This window comes from Haemaphysalis longicornis, unplaced genomic scaffold, assembly GCF_048455015.1.
Source record: "Haemaphysalis longicornis isolate Haplotype H1 unplaced genomic scaffold, Haemaphysalis longicornis Haplotype H1 scaffold_5, whole genome shotgun sequence".
NCBI classification, from domain to species: Eukaryota; Metazoa; Arthropoda; class Arachnida; order Ixodida; family Ixodidae; genus Haemaphysalis; species Haemaphysalis longicornis.
The window spans coordinates 114,959,251-114,979,104 of NW_027526385.1; positions in this window are offsets into that span (position 1 = coordinate 114,959,251).

Consider the following 19,854-nt stretch of genomic DNA (forward strand, 5'->3'; position numbering starts at 1 on the left):
ACGACACAGATTGAGCATTTTGCGAATTCTTCGTAATTATTTCTGCTGCGCGTTGAGCCAAACTGCTTTTGCCGTGTCACTATACCGAAGGACTGACTATTGCCGTTGTGTAGATGGTAGAACCGCAAACGCGCCTATTGTTCATTTGAAATCGGTCGCAGTCAGTATCAGCCCCTTGCTGCGACTCGACCTTTCCAACCATTCCCAGGAGTGTTTACTTATCCAGCGTTGTGGTCGGGTTGCTGTCCCTTGTCCAAACAGTTTCGTCACAATGGTTGTACAGGACTGAGTGAGAGTCAATAAAGGCACATGGTCTTCCAGTAGCTCCAGAAAAGACCAGGAAATAACCAGCACGTGCGCTCTACAAATAGCGCGACGCAAATGGAATACAGCTACCTCTTCCGCTTCTTCATGAGGATACGATCGGCTTTGTATCAGTCGCCCTGTCTATAATATCTGCATAGTTCGTGGAGGCCTCAAAAGCCGCCCTGGTTTACAAAATTACGCCCATCTTCCCGCGATGGAACCTTGGTGTGATGCGACGCATCGGGGGGTTCAATTGGCGTTTTCACTGGGTTTGTTCTCTAAATCGGGTGAAACCTGTTGTGAACGCGTATGATGCATTCCATCACATGCGGGTATTCTCATACGCGGGAAGATGGGCGTAATTTTACTTTTCATGAAGGGACCATCGCTTCCATAACGTCTTCATCGGAAGAATCAAGTCAAGCACGCAGTCTTTAAGCAAAGTGACGTGAAGTCGAACGAGAGCGAGCGCTGACTGAACCACCGCAGCGCGATACCCGTTTTATATTCACAGCGCCTCAAGGAGAGGAGACAATGGAGGAGAGTCGCGCATGCGCACGCTTGCGCGACGGGAGCGGAGCGGAGCGAAGCGCGCGCACACAGCTGTTGTTTATGATAATGAGGCGGAGTGAGAGCGTTGCGCGCACAGCTGTCGGAGAGAAGACAGGAGTAGAGTCGCGCATGCGCAGCTGGCGTGCGGACGCCGGACAACGCCGACGCAGGAGGGACATGCCTCAGAGCACGAGATGCGTCGCATCTAAAAACAAAGGGTGGGCTGCGTTTTAGACCTTGTTTTGCCACGTACAGTAGCAAGCTCCTCATCTTAATGCGGGCAACCATGATTTGAACGGAGATTTCTTGAATAGAATGGTGTTCGCGTCACACCACTAAATGCTCAACAAAAAAGGCTTTATTCTATTATGTTGCTCTCACCTCGGGTTTTCAGTAAGGAACTTCTCATCCTTACAAGTGTGACATTTGCAGCCTTGCACTGAACAAAGCATTGTTTTTTACCTGTGTTTAGCGAGTGAGGAGGCTTCTTTTTATTACTTGAGAGTTTAACTGGGAAGCCTGACCATAAATCTGTCACAGTTCTCTTTATTAGGACTTTTTTGATCCACAGTCATTCATGGCACACTTATGGTATATACGAGCTGGATCGCTTCGCTTTTGACCATTTTTTATACAAAAGGGTTCCAAGGACTCTTATCGGAACTACGCCAAATGATCCCTGTTTGAGATCCTATTCTAAGAGTCTAACGGTAAGCAGATTGAGCTGACCATAATCACCCTTACAAGTGCGTGCGCTTTTTGTGGTGCCGCACCATGCAAAGAACACTCCGCCGGAGGTACCTGACGATATAGCACCGCTTTCGTGTATTTACCTTCACCGAAAAACGCAAGGCGTGTGGTATAGACCGTTTACAGTGAGCAGTTGGGCCAACCTCCAACACGTGACGCTGGCGCCGCACTATCCGTGAGTGGCCTTTAGCATGCGCCGGTTTCCGTTTCCGCCATAGCCTGCCATAGCCTGCCATGGTTCTTAGCTAAGTTGGCAGTTACAAAGTGTAAAGGTCAGTTGGGAAAACGTGGGCCGTAGCCGGATATACCAACTGCGATCGCTACGTCAAGGTTTGGGAAGACTCGCCATGCGAGCCTTCCTGGCCGGAACTTCACAAAGAATGTCCGTGTGTGCGGCTTTTCGCAATGCGCCGCTTCCCGCACAGTGAGTACTATGCGGAGAGTAGGATGCGCTGGATCACCATTCTCCAATGAAAGAATTTTGTTCTAATAAAATTGCCAAGGGTGACTTTTTCAGACAGTACCCGTAGGATGCCGCCCAGCGTACTGTGGTGCGCTCAGATCTGCCTTAGCGCGCTTCTTCAAAACAACGCCTTCTGTTGTGTTCACGCGGTGCGTGCATGTCGCCGCGACGAAACGAGTCAGCCTGGCAGTTTAAACCGATTGTAGCGGTGACTCCCACATGATTTTCTCGTTTTTGATAGCGAATATTCTATTTATCTCTGAGTAGAATATCAAATCTCGCGTTTATTTAAGCGCGCCAAACGCCTTTCATGACAACGGCACCGTCCTCGGTGCACCGCCCCATTTTTCACTCGTGATGACGCAGAAACGTGGCTTCAGTAAGCACTGAAAGCGTTTGGTTGCGCTGCAAGACTGTACTATGAACGTTGGTAAAAACAAGGCTGCTAAAGTGGGTGCTAGTTGGTTTGCATCTTCTTGAACCGCGGTGTTTTAAAACAACACAAGGAAATAGCACACAGGACGAGACGAAGCACGAACTAACAACTGGTTTATTTGTCACAATACACACACTTATACATAAAAAGACACTGGTCCGAATCAACAATATAAATTGATAACAAAGAGATTTCAACCCGTCAAAAATACCCTCTTGTCTCAGCGACTCTGCGCCTTTTCTCAGCGCTCTCGTCTCACCGCCTCAGTGCACTTGCGCAGAGGCGCTGAGACGTTAGTGTGTTAGTTAGTGTTAGAGTTAGTGTGTTGCGAAAAATAAATCAGTTGTTAGTTCGTGTTCGTCTCGTCCTGTGTGCTATTTCTTTGTCTTGTTTTAAAACAGCGCGGTTCAAGAAGGTGCTAACAGAGTTCAGTCGTAGCGGCAGTTGCCGTGCGGTGGCGGTTTAGCTTCGACATTATTTGAAACTTTTAATCCGCGTGCTAACGAAACCATACATGCTCATGAGACAACAGTGATCCCAAAAGCGCCTCAAAGCCGTTTTAAATTATATCAGGGGTCGACAACCTTTCAAGATGGGCGAGTTGCATTAAGCCGGCACGGCAAGGTCCAGGAGGCCGATCGCGGTCGTAGGTGGGAATAGGGGGTTCGACCGGTGCGAAGAAAGGAAGTGAAGACATTATCTGGCAAAGTGTAAATATACGTGACAATGCCAACTGGAAGCCATCTGCTTTGTTCCGCTCGAACTCCATTGGACTTTGCAATTGCCATGTCAGCATTCAGATAGGAAGTTACAAGGGTGGGCGGTTCTGACTTCCTGCAAGGCGCCCCATAACACTTCGTTGCGGGCCAGAGGTTGGTGAACCCTGGTATACCTGGTTGGTGTGAACTTAGAAATACAAACAATGCCTCCAAAGAGCTATAAAACAGCGCTTTAAGAAGCTTTATCGGCTGTTATACGGGATAAAGTAGTCTCTCAAGGTTATCACACAATATCTAGCGGTACGATAAGTGCCCATATACAGCGACAGTAGAAAACAGTTTGGAAATTCGGTCATAAAGCCGCTGAGGAGCTCGCCAGCGCGCACCTGTCCCATGGAAAGCGACGCCGAAAACCGCGTTCGGCTAAGTTTACGTGTTGGTATTCGTGGAGACCCCGCCACATTCTCTTCATGGTTATGCTTAGAGACTCGGCCAAGTTTTCATCATGTCGGCGTAAGCCCCAAGACAGCAATGTGTACGTACACGTGCCCACCGGTTTTGTGGTGAAGCTCCAAGAGCATCGGCATGCGCCGCGTGATGAGCGTTTGTTCACAATTTGTAACTCGTTTGGTGGCCACACCTCGGCTTGCGTGCTCTGGCATGTTGGACGCTAATTAACAAGTTGATTAACGTTATCGCTTCTGGCACTTTTGGGCCATTTCATTTTGGCGTTAATTATCTTCGCAAAGTCACAGCTGCACCACTCATCGTGACAAGCAATGGAGCAAGCCACCCGGTGACGTATAATAAAATCCTAACTTCTATCGAAAGCTGTCGGAACAAGGAATGTACTGCCACCAGCGTACAACGCGCCGCCAAATGTTGGTGTTGTGGCCAGATTTGGGCCAGCGCTGCGGGCCCGTCGTCTGCTTCGCGTAGAAATCTCCGCTCGCGTGTTTGAGATCTTTTCTACAGCTGACTTTTTGATGTGTTATTTGAGAATTCCGTGTAATTTACGAACGAAATAAGAAACAGGCTATGAAACCCTATTTTGTTTTTGTTACACGGTAACGATATCACAGGGTTTCAGTATATCGTACGAAGAACTACGTAAAAAAAAAGCGTGCGTTACTTCATAAGGTGACTTCACTGTGCATGCGATACGCTACGTTATTTTAACGCGTTGCTTACGTTCGTGATACGTACGCGATTTCCGCAAAATAGCGAGCGTAGGTTGAGCGATTGCGTGTCCCTGTATTTACAACATGGCAGCCGGTATATCGGTGCACCACAACGCCTTAGAACCTCTCTGAGCAGCAATTCGATTCTAACATAAATGTTTTTTGCTCCCGTTTTCTTAAAAGGGTTCCGTGCTTTCCCCTTCGCTCTCGCGGTGACCGAGACTAACCTGGCATCGCTGACTGCGCGAAGAAAGACCCTGCAGGATGGGGTTCTATGCTAGGTGTGTGCTGCTGACGCGTTCGCCTCACGGTGCCAGGCAACGGTCCGCTCCTGCGAGTCCGGAAATAGTTATCACTAGTGACGCCTCAACCCAGAGTGCTGTTAAAAGCCTTCTCGGCTTGCACCACAGTGAAGTGGCTTGCTGTTCGACCCCGCAACTCTCGTAAATTGAGTGCGATGTTTACAACAGGCTGGAGGGAAAAGATAGAATTTCATTTTTGTGGGTGCGCATCGCAGTGCAACAGTTACTTCGTTACATCGCGTGGTATGAAACAAAATTCTGGATTGTTTCGTAGTCGAATAAAATGTATACGTAAAACCGAGTACTTCGGTTGTGCGCGTTGTGTGCCATCGCTAATACAAGTGACCTCGGGGAATCAATGCTTCCGCTATAAATGTGCTGATGTGGGAGAATATTTCTACCACGCTGTGCACATTTTTCGTTCAATACTAAACGGACGGCATTTGGTTACGTTGTTTGGGAAGCCATGCAGAAATCCGGGTGCTCGTTGGGCCAGATGATTGTCGCTTCGGATGAGGCTCAACAGATGGCGCTGTAAGCGTTAGCGGTCCTCAAACTAAAACCGACGAAGCGCTCTCCGCTTTTAACGCTTAACGTACGCGAAGGCAGAACACGCTCTACTACAACTCCCTGTTAACGCCAAGGGCAAGTAACACGCTCATCCTTAAGCCTAAAGTCACGGGAATTCGTGTGCAGTACAGCTGCGCGATATTGGTATCACGAGCGCCTAAAACTGCGCGCACTGTTCCGGTAAACATCATCTTTATAACCAGATAGTTGTTTTTTCTGAATTGTGCCAAGTCCCGCCAATACTTCTGGGAAAGTTTTCAAAAATGGAGTGGCGCCTATGGCACATATCAGCAAACACCTACGCAATGAGTACGCGTCAGTAGCGAACAGAGGTTTTCTTTCCTAGTTTCCGGGCGCACGCCAGCGAACATTTTTGTTATGAGTACACGTAAGTGGCGTGCACTGAATTTCTTTCCAGGTTTCCGGGCGAACAGGGCGCTTACAAAATTGTAAAATACAAGGATAGCAAATGTAAGCCCAAATTAGAAATATATATTAATACTGAAAACTTTAACAAGCGCTATACCCAACATTTTCTGCCACAGTTGGCCCCGATCGAATGTACACCCAGCGTCAAAATAAGCCGGGGCACGCGAGCGCGTGGCAAAATGCATTGCCGCGACATCTGACGTTGCACTTCTGGTGTCGAGACATCGATGTGCGCGTGCGCGTCTAACCACGCTCGCTAGCCTGTCTTTTACTTCGCTTCAAACGGTAGCGCTGATCACATTCAGAGCTTGGCGCAAGGAGTCACTTTGTTTGCTCCACATGTCTTGCTCGTACACGCTTCAGCGGCCGAGGGTGCGAGTGAAGATGCGTTGCTCGCCCTGCCCTGCTATGACAGATAATTATTCTTGCCCGTCTCTCGGTGACAAAATTGTGTCCCACATGTGCTCTTTCACTTCGGTATTTCTAACAGCGACGCTGTTCTTGGGCTGGGCTTGACTACAACCTGTCCTTGTATCGTTTTACGCTCACTCCGGAGTTCCCAGCAAAGCGTTTGTGTTTACAGGTAAAGCCGACTTTATGAAGATCGGCAGAAGCTTGGTCTTTGTAAGCTGGCCTTCCGACACTGCCTATTGCGCAGGGAAGCATGGAAATCTACGGAGGGAGTATTATTAAAGAAAACGGCTTTAGCTCATGTGTTATTAAATGTACAAGTTCTATGAAACAGTGCTGATAGGAAGATTATACCTCTATGCCGAGTTTCGTTTACTTGTAGTAATTAGGTAGTGAAGTTGTAAACGTTAGAGAATTAGTTTGTTGTCATTATAAGGCAATATACGGAGAGATATTGCCATGTATTGGAGAAAATGGTCGTAACTGCGGCTCCGTGCTGTTTCAGTAGATATAAATCACAGTCAGCTGAACGAGTTTTAATATTTTTTTCGTAAAACATGCAATTGGTTGTAAACTAAGAATGAGCACACAAACAGAATACGAACTGAAGCGAGAAACATTCTATTTTATGAAGGTGTGATGAGACTTCACCTTGCACACGTTCTGAAACAATTAAAAAAGGGGAAACGAGGGAAGAGTTTGGTGTGGTCGTGGGTTTGAAAAATTTACAAAATATTCAGTGCCCTTCCACTCTGTGAAGAAGGCTGACCATGAAAGCTGCGGTGCCGAGCCTCAGCGTGAGCTTTGACTGGGTCCAAGGGGTGCACGAAGAAAAACACGTTAGTTTGTAATTTGCGATTCAGCATAGTTCCTCGTTAATAAACTGAATGAACTTTTGATTAACTAGAGTTTTCTTCCGGTGGCCAAACATGGGGCTGTCCGTTTCCCTCCTCTAAAATGTTATATGTACTGACAGCGGACGAGAATAAACAGTATTTACAATTTCACTCTGAGCCATGCAATTTTAAAAAAATATGAAACCCGGCTTTATGTTAGATTCGTCTTAGCGGCTAATTGTCATATAATTTGTTTCGGTATAGTTTCAATGAAACAAGCGTTAGAGCCACTTTATGTGATGGTATTCTCTCCGAAGATTGACTTGATTAACTGTTCAACAGTCAATGTGGGAAAGCCATCCCACAAAGATCAAGCTTACAACGATCCCCTAATGTCTGCTTTCCCTCCTAAAACACATTAATTGCTGGGAAGACATTTTAAGGAACAGCCCTTTGGCGCCCTTCTCCGGGCTCAGCCGCGTCGGTGTCGTCGTGACCGAGCGTACGACGGAAAGACCGACGAGTGAACGAAAGCAAAGCAAAGAATGTCGCGAAATTGGGAGGGGATTAGGTTCGCCGTGGTGGCGCGAGCCAGCGCTCTCCGAAAGTGTGCGGTGGGGGAAGGGAAGGGGCAGTATGCTGTGCCCGCACGAGGCGCTCGTCGCTTAGAGAAAACGTAAGGGAGGCGTTCACGCGACAATGATGTGCGTTCGCTTAATGCTATGTTCAGACTAAATACGTAACAGCCGTCTCGTGCGCTGTGGACGTAACAAAACGGCCTTTTGCACAATTCGGTTGGCTGAGACGCCAAATGACGTTATTACTTAAAGATATTACGACAATTGCGACAACACTGAACCCGGCCTAAGACGCAGTTCTTGTCTACATCTTGTCTATATTCTTGTCTACATGTCTCTATTACCGGAGACGCTCTGCTGGATCCTAGCCATAGACAGCTTTCCAATAAAAAAGAACGCAGTATTTAAAACTAAGATAGCAGTCCCGTTTCCATGTGTCCTTTGTCAGAGCAGCGCAGAGCGAGCAATGCATCTTCACCCTCGCCCTCGGCCGCTGAAGCGTGTGCGAGCAAGAGGAGTTGCCCAAAGAAAGTGGCCCCAGGCGCCAAGCGCTGAATGTGACAAGCGTTGCCGTCTGAAGCGAATGAAAAGACAGGCTAGCGAACGTGGTTCGACGCGCACGTGCACATCGGTGTCTGGACGTGCAACTTCAGATGTCGCGGCGATGCATTTTGCCACGCGCTCGCCTGCCCCGGCTTATTTTGACGCCGGGTGTATATAACACCCCTTGGCAAAGCAATAGCAGAAGTTGAAGTGCGTGCGGGGGCCGCGGGGGGAGGAGGGGGTGGAATGCACTTGCCTTTCCCATTCGCGTACACACGGTTCATTTCCGGGGCATAGCTAATTTTTCAAGCGTATTCATGTTATATTAGTTTGTACACAATGTTTCCATGAGCATAGCGGCAAGGTGGAATTGGTATTCCGGTTTTCATAGCGCGCATTTTGTAAAATTGTTCCTAGAGAGAATTGCCTATAACCATTTGCATTATTAAGGGGCACTGCTATGTCGACTTTAGAATGCCCAGCCCATTCCATCATGACTCCCTCGAAGTTTAGCGTCATTACTTTCAAAAGTTCCGATTGAACAAGGAATGTCAAACCCGTTTACAGCGAACTGCAATACGCACTTCGATTAGTTCTATATATTAAATAGTTCGATATAGCCGAACCCGCCTATAACGAGCTGATTGTTACGAGTTCGCAATCCGTGGGAGCCCTCCCCTCTCCCCAACTCCACCATCCCGCATGCAGAAACGAACACAGTAAAGTAGCCATTACCACAGCCAAAGTAATCCATTTATTGCAAGTAATAAAGCTACTTTCTGTCACAATTTAGAACTTTTTAAAAAAGCGGTGATTTTTGTTTTCACTCCGTTTTGGCGGCTTCAACTAGCATAGCATTCTCTACACGAATCATTGTTTGCACCAGTTCGAGTCCGCGTCCTCCAAAATCGAAAAAGCGTAGGCGGAGCACATCGACTGCCGAAAGCGCTTCATTATAAGCGTCGGACGGCTCTCACTCGGGACCTCATCGGGAACATTGGCGAGCTCTTCCCACAGTTCACCAATGCTGCTGTCTTGGCCCGGACTCGCTGACTGGGCGGGTTTCATCGTGAGTCCCGCGCGTCGGAAACAGTTACGGAAAGTGTCGGGCGTCACGTCGCTCCCTGCGACGGGCAATGTCTCAGTCGCGGCTCTTGCTCCGTGGTCGTGGCCAATCCACATCTCAATCGCCGCTTCGAGACCATGCCTTTCGGTGGCCATTCTAGGCGCACAGAGTTGGATATATCCGATGTGAACTTGGTTATAAGGAATATGTTTCCCATGTATTTCGGTAACTGAAATTTTTTTGTTCGATAAATAACATAATTCGCTCTATCCGGGTTCGTTATAGCCGGGTTTGACTGTATACTCGTCGCAACTTATTGCGTTTGTGTTATTTTTGGAAAGTACTGGTAGGTCCAGAATACAAACAAGGTCGTCGCTCGAATGAAACATATAAAACAAGTAAAATGGGTACGAAGTTATTTAATGCGCCTCGACGAAATGCTGTGTAACCGACTTAGTAGAACACCACGTAACGGATGCGCCTTTGAACGCTTCAACTGTCCAGTTTCGTCACGAGCGCAGTCGCGGCCCAAAGCGGTGCGAATAAAAAAGAAACAATTATAGTGCCCTCGCGCAGTCTGATATCTTCTTCGGTGACACATATGTACACCCGCCCAATTTTTTATCAAAAATTACGCCCACCTCCCCTCGCGGCAACCCTGTGTAGATGCGACGCATCGTGGGTTTCACTCGGCGTTTCCGTTGGGTTGATTCTCCCATCGCGTGAAAGTGCCGTGAACGCGTACGATGCATTTCCGTCTACTACGGGGTTCCCGCGAGGGGAGGTGGGCGTAATTTGTTGTTGTTAGCCTCCATTCAAAGCAGCGTTGGGCATCGGAGCACCGGCGCTGGACCGACGGAGCGTAGCGGCGCAGGTACCGCGTTTTATACCGCCGTATAACGGTGAGGGGAATGAGAGAGAGCAGCGCATGCGCATGCGTTAACCGAGCGCTAGCGCGCGCCGACGCACAGCTTGCATTTCGAGGAGCGAGCGCTAACCCGCAGATAACGCTGCGGTGAGAGCGGCGGAGAGCGCAGCTGGCGCGGCGAGGAGAATGTGGGAAGGCGCGGACAACGACGACGCCGGACGGACGGAAGGATGCATGCATGCATGGACAAGGCGGGTGAATGAGATGCGTTGCATCTAATATCATGGGAGCGTCGACCGTTCAGTCGATCAGCGCCGTATGATGGAGCGATACGACAAACCCGGCGAGAGTAGCCGCATGCGCATTAAGTAAAGCCGCTGCTGTCGTCATCTGCTGAGCTGCTCCAAGAGCAGACGGCCGCCCCTGATTTTAAGTGCGAATGCACTTCTTAAGCGAGCCTGAAGCGTCCGCCGCCGTCCGCATTCCGCCGCCGTCCGCATAGCAACAGCTGCTGGTGCGCGCGCTCCTCGTCTTCCTTGGCAACGGGGGGAGATGGGCGCGCGCTGCCTGGCCGCTGACATGGCACATACCCACGTGGGGGATTGGCCAGGAATCGGGCGTGAGAAGGGCTAATGCACCCGCTTAAAGGAGTACTGACACGAAATTTCAAAGCTGAGATCCGCTCTAGCAATCAAGTACAACGACAACACATATAGGTGTCTGTGAATGAATGCATCTTTCTTTCTTTGTAGTTGTGTGTGTGTGATCTCTCTTTCGCGAAGATTACCGAACCGCGCAAATTCAACTCGTGCATTCGCACTTTCACATTCTTCCCCTCGGGGAAATGCGGGGAATTTTTTTTTTATTCGCTGATCGCACTGCCCTCCAACCAGCCGTTAACGGTAAGAAGAGGGCAAGTGAAAGCGGTTGGTAACATGGCTACGGGGTGGCTGTCTGCTCTTGGAACAGCCTAGCAGACGACGGCAGCAGCGGCCTCCGCACGCGTCTACTCTCGCCGAGTTTGTCGTATCGCCCCCTCGTACGGCGCTGATCGACGGAACGGTCGCCCCTCCACTGACATTGGTAAAAAAATTGGGCGGCTGCACTACCGTCGAAACCTGTGTATCCATATCGCTGGTTGATTCGCATCTATCTTGCCTCTCGGAATCGAAAAAATGCCTTTTCAGACTCCCTTCTGTTGCTCCAGCCAAAACCACAACACCCCAGCATTCTGCTAACCTTTACAGTGCGCTGTAACACGTAATGTTATGAAAAAAAAAAGGAAACACGCATGAAAGCGATGGCGGAACCCGATAGCAGTGATGCCCCATCCGTCCCCACCCCCCCACCACTCACTCGGAGAACTGAGTAGATGGACCGGTAGCGGCCGTCAGCAACCACGGGTCGTATGTCTACTGTTTTCTTCATTATCTAGTACTCTTCTGTTGCATATACGCTGCTGATTATCATTTGATGACACCATATAGGTTTGTTATGGGACGATCAGAACGCACGAACCTTAAAAGGGTAACCACATGCAGCAACTGCGGCAAGCGACGCGAAAGACGGAGCTCACTGCGTAAACAAACAGATAGTGTGGGCGGCAGCGACACTAGAAAAAACATCCCCCTCGCGAGGGGCACGATCAAATGCAGAGCATTTCTGCGGGGGGGCGCGCCTGCAAGTCGTATGGATTACGTATTCGTTGTTGTTGTTGTAATTGTTGTCTTCCAGCGTAGACATTGTCGATGAAGTCGATGGTGAAACGTGCCGTGAACCCCCTGCCGCGGCTATGACGCAACGTGGAGCGGCTATGACGCAACGTGGCGCGGTTATGACGCAACACAATCCAACACAATCCACTTTAATCCAATCCAATCCAAATCCAAGCCAATCCAATCGAATCCAATCCAATGCCCCTCGCGAGAGAGTGTTATAGCGCCGAAATAGCCACCACGCGAACGCGTGATGCTGACGTCACGATCAGGCCACAGATGTTAGCGACCGCAGCGCCCGCGAACGACATATGTGGTTTAAGCGCGAACCGACCGGGGAGAGAGCGCGATGCGAGCGCCCCACCTGTTCTTGCGCGCGAACCTAACGCGCGAGAGAGGGTGTTGCGCACGTCCCCACCTGTTGTGCGCCCGAACCGAACGCGGCGAGAGAGGGCGTTGCGAGCGGAGAGAAGGCGAGGAGGACGCGGGGGAGAGGGCGCACCTCTGGCCGACGGTTGAATGAGTCAAGGATATAAGGCACGTTCGTAACCTTCTGTTCTGTGTCGGCTTTGTGGCTCAGTTGGTAGAGTACCGTGCACCTTGCGTTCCGCCCGCAGAGTCGTAGGATCGAAACCTGGCGCCGGCAAGTATTATTCTTTTATATAGTGTAGGGGGAGCGATGCGGACGAGGACTACGGACGCCAACGCGGGTGACATCGTGAGTTACTGAAATGCTCTGCATTTAAAATTTAATATATTGCCGGCAATGCCCTCTGTCGTCAGAACTAGTCCCTGCAGCTCGCATGTGGGTTCGTTTCTGGCCGGGGAAAAGCCTGCGACGGCGACGTCCCCGCCTGCAGCCATCGCCACCGCCGGCGGCGTGTGTATACATTTTTGCGCTCCTCTGTGTCGCCCACAATACCTGTTTGCTGTACAGTGGTGATCTCGCTAAGGGTGAACACGGGAGCGCGTGGCCGCCGGTATTATCAGAGCAGCCTACCATGCCCAGCGCGAACCATCACGCATGCGCTGTGCGGGCCGAGCGATATTTTGCTTTCAGCGCGCGCATCGCGTCATCGGTGCGTCTGCTCGTCGTCTGCTATGTTGCGTCTCGTCTGCTAATGGTACCTTGCTTTTATCCACGATTCCTGGATTCTTGCATGAAAAAGCCCCCATGTAAAAATGTAAAAGATGACAGTTTTCTCCCGTATATTTATTGAAGGTCGTAGCACATGCGCGCCCCCTTTGAGTGACCACCTTCGAAGCCTTGAATTGCGTGCTTCTATGTGCATTTAAAAGACTTTTTGTAAGCACTTGCAAAAATTAGGTTCTGTTAAAAGGTGCGTGATCTTTTGATTGAGTCTGTTTGAAAAAAGTTGGTGAGTTACGATGCTGTGCCGAAACTATTGTATTGGAGCTGAAGAACGAATTACTGCTCACACGGAAACATTTTTCGCGTGGATTCTAGTATCCACTCATTCATACAGTCGCTGATAGCTCCAGCGCTACACACGCGATAAACATAGCAGACGACGCGCAGACGCTCCGATGACGCAGTGCGCGCGCTGAAAGCATAGTCTCGGTCGGCACGTACAGCGCATGCGTAATGCTTCGCGCTGGGCACGGTAGGCTGCTCTGGTAGTACCGGCGGCCATGCGCTCCCGGTTTCACCCTTAGCGAGATCACCACTGTACCCTTTGAGTGAGGTTTCTCGCATCGCTCATCGACGTAGACGTACGTAGTTACCCCTTAACAGTGTGGGGAGTACGCCCCGAAAAGTCCCGTTTCCGTCCATTGTGCTCTCAATCGAAACGCAAAAATCCTGTCTGGACAGCATATCACTGTGATGCTGTACGCACGGCAGTTATTAAAATCATTGTAATTTAGGTGACTGTCACATGCTACATGCGCGCATGTCACTCAAACTATTGATCACAATTTTTTACAGCCATGCAGTTAGTTACAGCCGATGCATGGCAGCCACGCGAATCTTAGCCACCGAGCTAAGAGTACCGGATAGCGTTGCCACTATTCGCACGACCGTGCTTTTTACCGGCTAGAACATTCGGCTAGCAAAACATCAGGCTATGATACCAGCACTACACAAAACAAAGAGATTCAGCTGGTGCAAGAATTGATGCTGCTTGCACACGGGCACAAAAGCCGCCCTTCAAATCTATGGAACGGTCAAAATGACCCAGAGAAAGATCAGGGCAGACCGCTTACGGGGACCGAAATTAGGGAGCAAATCTGCATCGTTAAATGCCTAAGACATGAAAACGAGGTAAAATACTGACTTACTTCTACTTCTCGGCAGCATTTCTTCGTACAATAGATAAATCGAGGGTAGTCATAGCAGCCAAAGGACCCAAGCGTGGTCCGAAGTTTAAGACGCGAACGGCTCAAATGTACTCCGGCCAGTTGCGGGCGCATCGCTCCACAGTGCACGTAGTCCGGGATTTGGCGTCGGTGCTACAGCGGCTGCCAAGTTGGTCCGAACGAAAAAGTAGTTCTACGCGCGTACGCATACACGCACGTACGCACAAATAAACGGCTTGCTCGCGTGTTCATGCTGTAGCGCGGACGCACAGGTATGTGCAAGCATTAACGAGCGCATGTGGTACTCTGTCAAAGCAAGTATGATGATAAGGGCTGGTCCAACTTTGCATGTTGCATGAAGCGATGGTTTCACTCTACGTACTGTGTACATTGCAATCAAACCGCAGCCCTGTATTCTGCGTTGGCGGTACGTCGTGGTTTTGCGAGATCAGTCAGTCACCCGCCTGATTCACCACCTGTGTGGGTTTTCTCCGTAGCCGCGAGAGATTGACCCATCACGGCTGGCGTCTTACGGAGCCACGCATGTTTGGCATGCATGGTGCCAACGTGAGTCTAAATTGCCGCCAGCTCTGTTGAAATCTCTGCGCCCGTTTAAGGATACATGATCTGACTCCTTATAACATGTCGCTAACGATTTCATGACACAGAAAAAAAAAACAATCGGGAGGCGTTTGATTTTTTTAATTTTAGTCAAGCTTGCTTACATCATGGCACTGAACTCTGCGGGCAATCGTTAGACGCATTAATTTAATATGCTTGCACATTTATAACGCGCAGCGGAAATAATGGTGCGATTTTTTATACAACTGCATTATTAATATATCTATATGTATGCAAAAAAAATCATCTCTGATGAACTGGTGTGTTTGTGCATGGCAGGAACGCATCTTTATGCTTAGTCCACACTGAACAAGAATTAAATTGCAATTTTACTCTTCATACTAGAGACAGTGCGACAATCTGCAGGTTCAGCCCTCACGTGCGCAGAAATAGAACTGGGGCTGCACTCCTTCCATCACCACAAGAGTACGCGCTTAGCTTTACTCTTCCTCTTCATGCCGACCGAACATCGGATCCAAATCCTTGCAGATATCGAGGGGAGTGCGCAACGCTCACAAGAGTACAATTACAGTTGCACCTTTAAACACTCCCCCGATTTTATAGAGTATGCACGTCATCTGTCGGGGCAGCTGGAACCTTTTTTTGTTTCTTTTTTTTCTGTCGTTTAAAATGACACGTTGAACATATTTTCTGTTTGCATTATCTCTCCTCTGTTGGATACTGTATACAGCGCAATCTTTTTTGTATGATATTGTGCAAAAAGGTGTACTCTTAATTTGGAGTTTGTATTTTCAGAAATATATTTACATGTTTTCTTATGTAGCCGCGAAATTTTTCCCTGAATTGCGCCTATGTAAGAGTGGTGCCAGAAGTACTTGTAGTAGAAACGGTCCTGTCTATTTACACCTTGTTCTCAGGTACTCTATCACTTTGTCGGGGCAGCTGAATTCAGTCGTCACAAAGGATGTACGCGCTTGAAAAAAGCAAGCCAAACGACAGAAAACGGAGAAGGCGGGTGCTCATCCTGTCCATTTTCTGTCGCCCATCCTATCCGTTTTCTGTCGTTTGCATGGTTTCAATTAGGCGCTAACCACCTTTGAGACGACTAGGTATGAACCAAATACTCCAGCAGCAAGTCTGGTCTTATTAAGCTGAATGGAGACCCAGAATATTGACAAATAGCATATGAACCAGCCACATTTAACTCACAGATAGCCTACAAAAACGTATCGGCTTCACAAATTGCGTTCGAACCGCTGTGTAGATGGCGCTATACAATCAAAAGAGCAGTGTTTCCTCACTGCCATCTCACTCCGCTTTAGCGTAGCGGAAAAGCATGACTACAGGTCCGTCCGACGGCGTTGAAATTTTTATGAATGGGCGGCTGTGGTTTGGAGTGCGTGCCGTAAAGGGGCCATGTTACGCCTTAGCAACGTCTTTTGAGAGGCGTCAGTACGAGGGCCTAGTGCTTGCATAGTTCAATATTACTGTTTTCATTGTTTAGGCTTAAGTAATCATCTTGAAAGTTGTGTTAGTTATCGACGCATTATTTTATTATTTTCTTTGTGTATAGCCCAGTTACGTTACACTACAGGCAGAAGAAGTACTGCCAGACTCCGTATTTACAAGACTACGGAGTCTGCCGCCCTTGAGTGGAGTTCTTATTGTATCGTCGGACGGTGCTCTTGCTTTACCGAATTGAGAATTCAGGTACTTCACATGGTGGCTTACCAAGCAAAGCCAAAAGAATTATTCAAATCTAATTCAGCAGCTTCACACAACATTAGGTATGCTGGAGAACCACGACAAAGGCCATACGGCAGAAGGACAGCCATATAAGCATGTGACAACCCTGTGTAACCGTAAATCACCCTTATCCATTCTGTTGTACAAACAGGCACGCCGGCTTTGTTTTGATAAATCATGAACGACTGATCAATATTCTAAAAGCGCTGCTGAGTAAGAAAATGCTGTCCTTGTGTTTAAAGGCAGCTAGGGCACACGCCCTGAGAACCCCTAAAATAGTGGAGAAAAGCTTACCCATGACCACAAAGATTTCCTGGAGGGGTTCCCAAAAAATCTGCTTCTTCTCTGTCTTCGTCGGTTTGTTTCTTGAATGTCTCTGCAGTGTACGTTGAGTTCTCTCTGTGTGAAGTATATATTGTTTTATATTTGCACTGGTTTCATGAATTTAAACTAAAAAAGTATTTTGTGTTGCGTTGTCATTTGTAAATGAAATGAATTTTCAGGGCAAAATATCTGATTCGCTCATTGAGCTCTCCAGCACTGAGCACAAAAATTGTTTTTTCTCTCTGTTCCCCTACAATTGCCCACAGTGTGACATCCCACTCTCAACTTACCACCTAGTATACTCCTGTCCCCACCACCCTCACCCCATCCCATCCCCATCCCCTGAGCAGTGGGAGTCTGCGCTGACCAGCTCGGCGCCGGAGCGTCAACTCGCGCTGGTGCAACGAGCCACGGATGCAGCGCAGGCCCGCGGCCTCCTGGACGAAGGAGGCTGACCACACCCCTTTCCCTACCCATTGAGCTCAGTAAAGAACGTTTTTCACCACCATCTCTAAGAATGGTGCTATCAGGGAATTGACCAGTAACGGGCGAAAGATAAAACAGAAATCTCGACTCTCGTGCTTGTCGGTGCGTGATTGGATTTTGACTTGAAGACATTCTTCGCTGTGATTGACCAAGCTTGTACTTTGAGTCTCAGGTTCGCACTTTGATCGTTAAAGCTTTGTCATTGGCTGCAGCGACTTTGACTTTGGCGCTTGGCCATTAGCTTTTTCAATGCACGAAAGCTTCGGTTTTCAACCATCGTCGACGGTAGGCAGGGAGAATTTGATTTTCATGAAACTTCCTACCCTCTTAGCATGAACAAAAGTTACGAACAAAGGCAACAACATCTTCTCTTACAACAGTTTCAACCATTGTTCTGTTAAATAAAAGTGATTTAGCTGTCTTTAAGGGGAGTATATTTGCGGAGCTAAGCGTATCACTCCAATTTAAACAGAGGAGCTTTCGAGGTTTCGGCTTTGACGGTTCTGCCACCAGGGGGGTAACCCCAGTGTATATATGTGACGTCAATCCGAATAAAAAACTGTTAGGCTTAACTCCTAATGTCCTGTGTACGTCTGTTTTCTCGCCCCTTGGTGGCCATCGCCGACGGGACATCACAATAGCGCAGCCGACTCCAGAACCAACTGAAAAGTGAGCGCATCGCATCCATCGAATAATGTCTAAGCCGCCGAACAGGCCGCATGTTTTATTTTCACGTTGTGAGTGCCGAAACGTTCAGCCGAGGGCGATAAAGGGTTAGGCCTACGCGGATGACCACACCGGCGAGGAGACGGCGTCTAACATCACAGTCACAAAATCGCCCTGCATCGAGCTTGAACCAGAAAATAGGTCAAGGAAAAAATAGAGGGGAAGCGAGGCTGTAAAACATCCAGAAGTTGAAACATGTGTTTCCGGTGAGCAAGAAAAGCTCGCGCAATGCAGTTCAGTAGTTCGTGAGCGCTGCTTCATCCACTAGACACAACATGACTGACACAGCAGCAAGGCCACATCAATTTTTGTCGGTGTGTGGTTGGCCGACCATTCTATGGGGCGAGTGGCACCGCTCATTCAAAACATCTTATCGCAGCAGGATGCGACAATTTCTCACCGGAAAAGCAAGCGATGGTTCTGCAGACGTTTTTAACGCAGCAGATGCAAAATCGCATTGCTCACACGATCGAGTAAACAGGACCGGCGGGCGGACACGCTGTCAACAAATACGACTCCCTGGTCCAAGGCCTTGCCCCGCACTTCGACGTCGGGACATCACAGCGGGTCAACCGCATACAATTTCGAAGCGTACGCTAAGAAGACACTAATTCGGGGATCGAGTTAGCGCGCCGAGTTCAATATTTGGGTTCACAATTCGACCTTGGATCCGAAGAAACCTGTTTACTCGTCGATCAACTGACCGTGGTACTTACGTCAGGTCGCACCAGGGAACGCTGTTCGAGTAAGGCCTGGCACTGACGTTTGACAAAGCTATTTCGATTATCCAAGACATAACCGAAGTCGAGGATTTACTTCGCCATTATCGCGCATATAAAGAAGAAATAGTTCAAGAAATCAACGGGAAACGCGGAACTCGGCAACTTCAATTTCCACGTCCCAAATTTCCAACCGCTACCTTCAGAACCAGCCACCGAAGTTCACCGCTAACATGTGGCCGTTGTAACACGACATGGCATTCACTTCAACAGTTCCAAGCTTTCGGAAAAACGTGCTTAATTTATGGTAAACGAGGTCACTTCAGGAATGGTGGCCGTACGTTACGTCCTGTAGCCGGGCATCCTTAGTAACCTCATGTGCAACGACACACCCTGCCACCGGTGCGAAGTATCGGGACCCCACCCGACGACAAGAAAATAGTCATGAATCAGGGGCTGCAACACGCACATTGATCACGACAAGCATTCTACGCCTATGTCAAGGTGAAGGGCACTTTACTTTTTATTCTGGTGGAGACCTGCTCAACTATCTCAATTTTATCCGAAGAATTTTTTCAACATCCCTTTGCTACGCAGATAGCACTTGAAGCACAGGACACATGTACGATTGGTACACGCGTTTCGCATGCGACTGATCGTTACGACTGTCGCCACGACTCGTCGTCCGCGTGAATTTGAGACACATGACCCGATGCCCGAACACGATGCGTCGTCGGCGTCGCTCCGCCCACTGTTAGGGGCGAAGCTCCTAAAGCCATGGGTCTGTCCATCCCTTGTGTCTCGTGGTACGTGACCGCCGCATGCTTTCGGAGATGTCGCAAAGTGGGCCGCGTTGCACGCGCAAGAACCGGCTGCAACCGGCAGCGCAAACTCGGCACCGGGAGCGCGAGCTTGTCTGTGTTCGCCAACGGATGCGCGAGCGCACGTGCACTGCGAGGGGGAGATCACGCAAGAGATTACGCCACGAACGCAGGCAGTCGTTCTCGGAGATCGAACGAAACGCAAGGACCTTTGCTCGTTTCCTCTCGTCTTGTTCGGGCACAAGTTCGTCCTAAATAAAAGTTCTTTCTTTACCGTTGTATCCCATCCTACGTGACAAATTGTGGTGGAGGTACGGGGTAGTCCTCGATGGCGCGGGGTCTTTACCAGGTCTGGGCCTGGGAGCATTGACTCCGAAAATAAAAGTTGATTTGTAGAATGTACGCA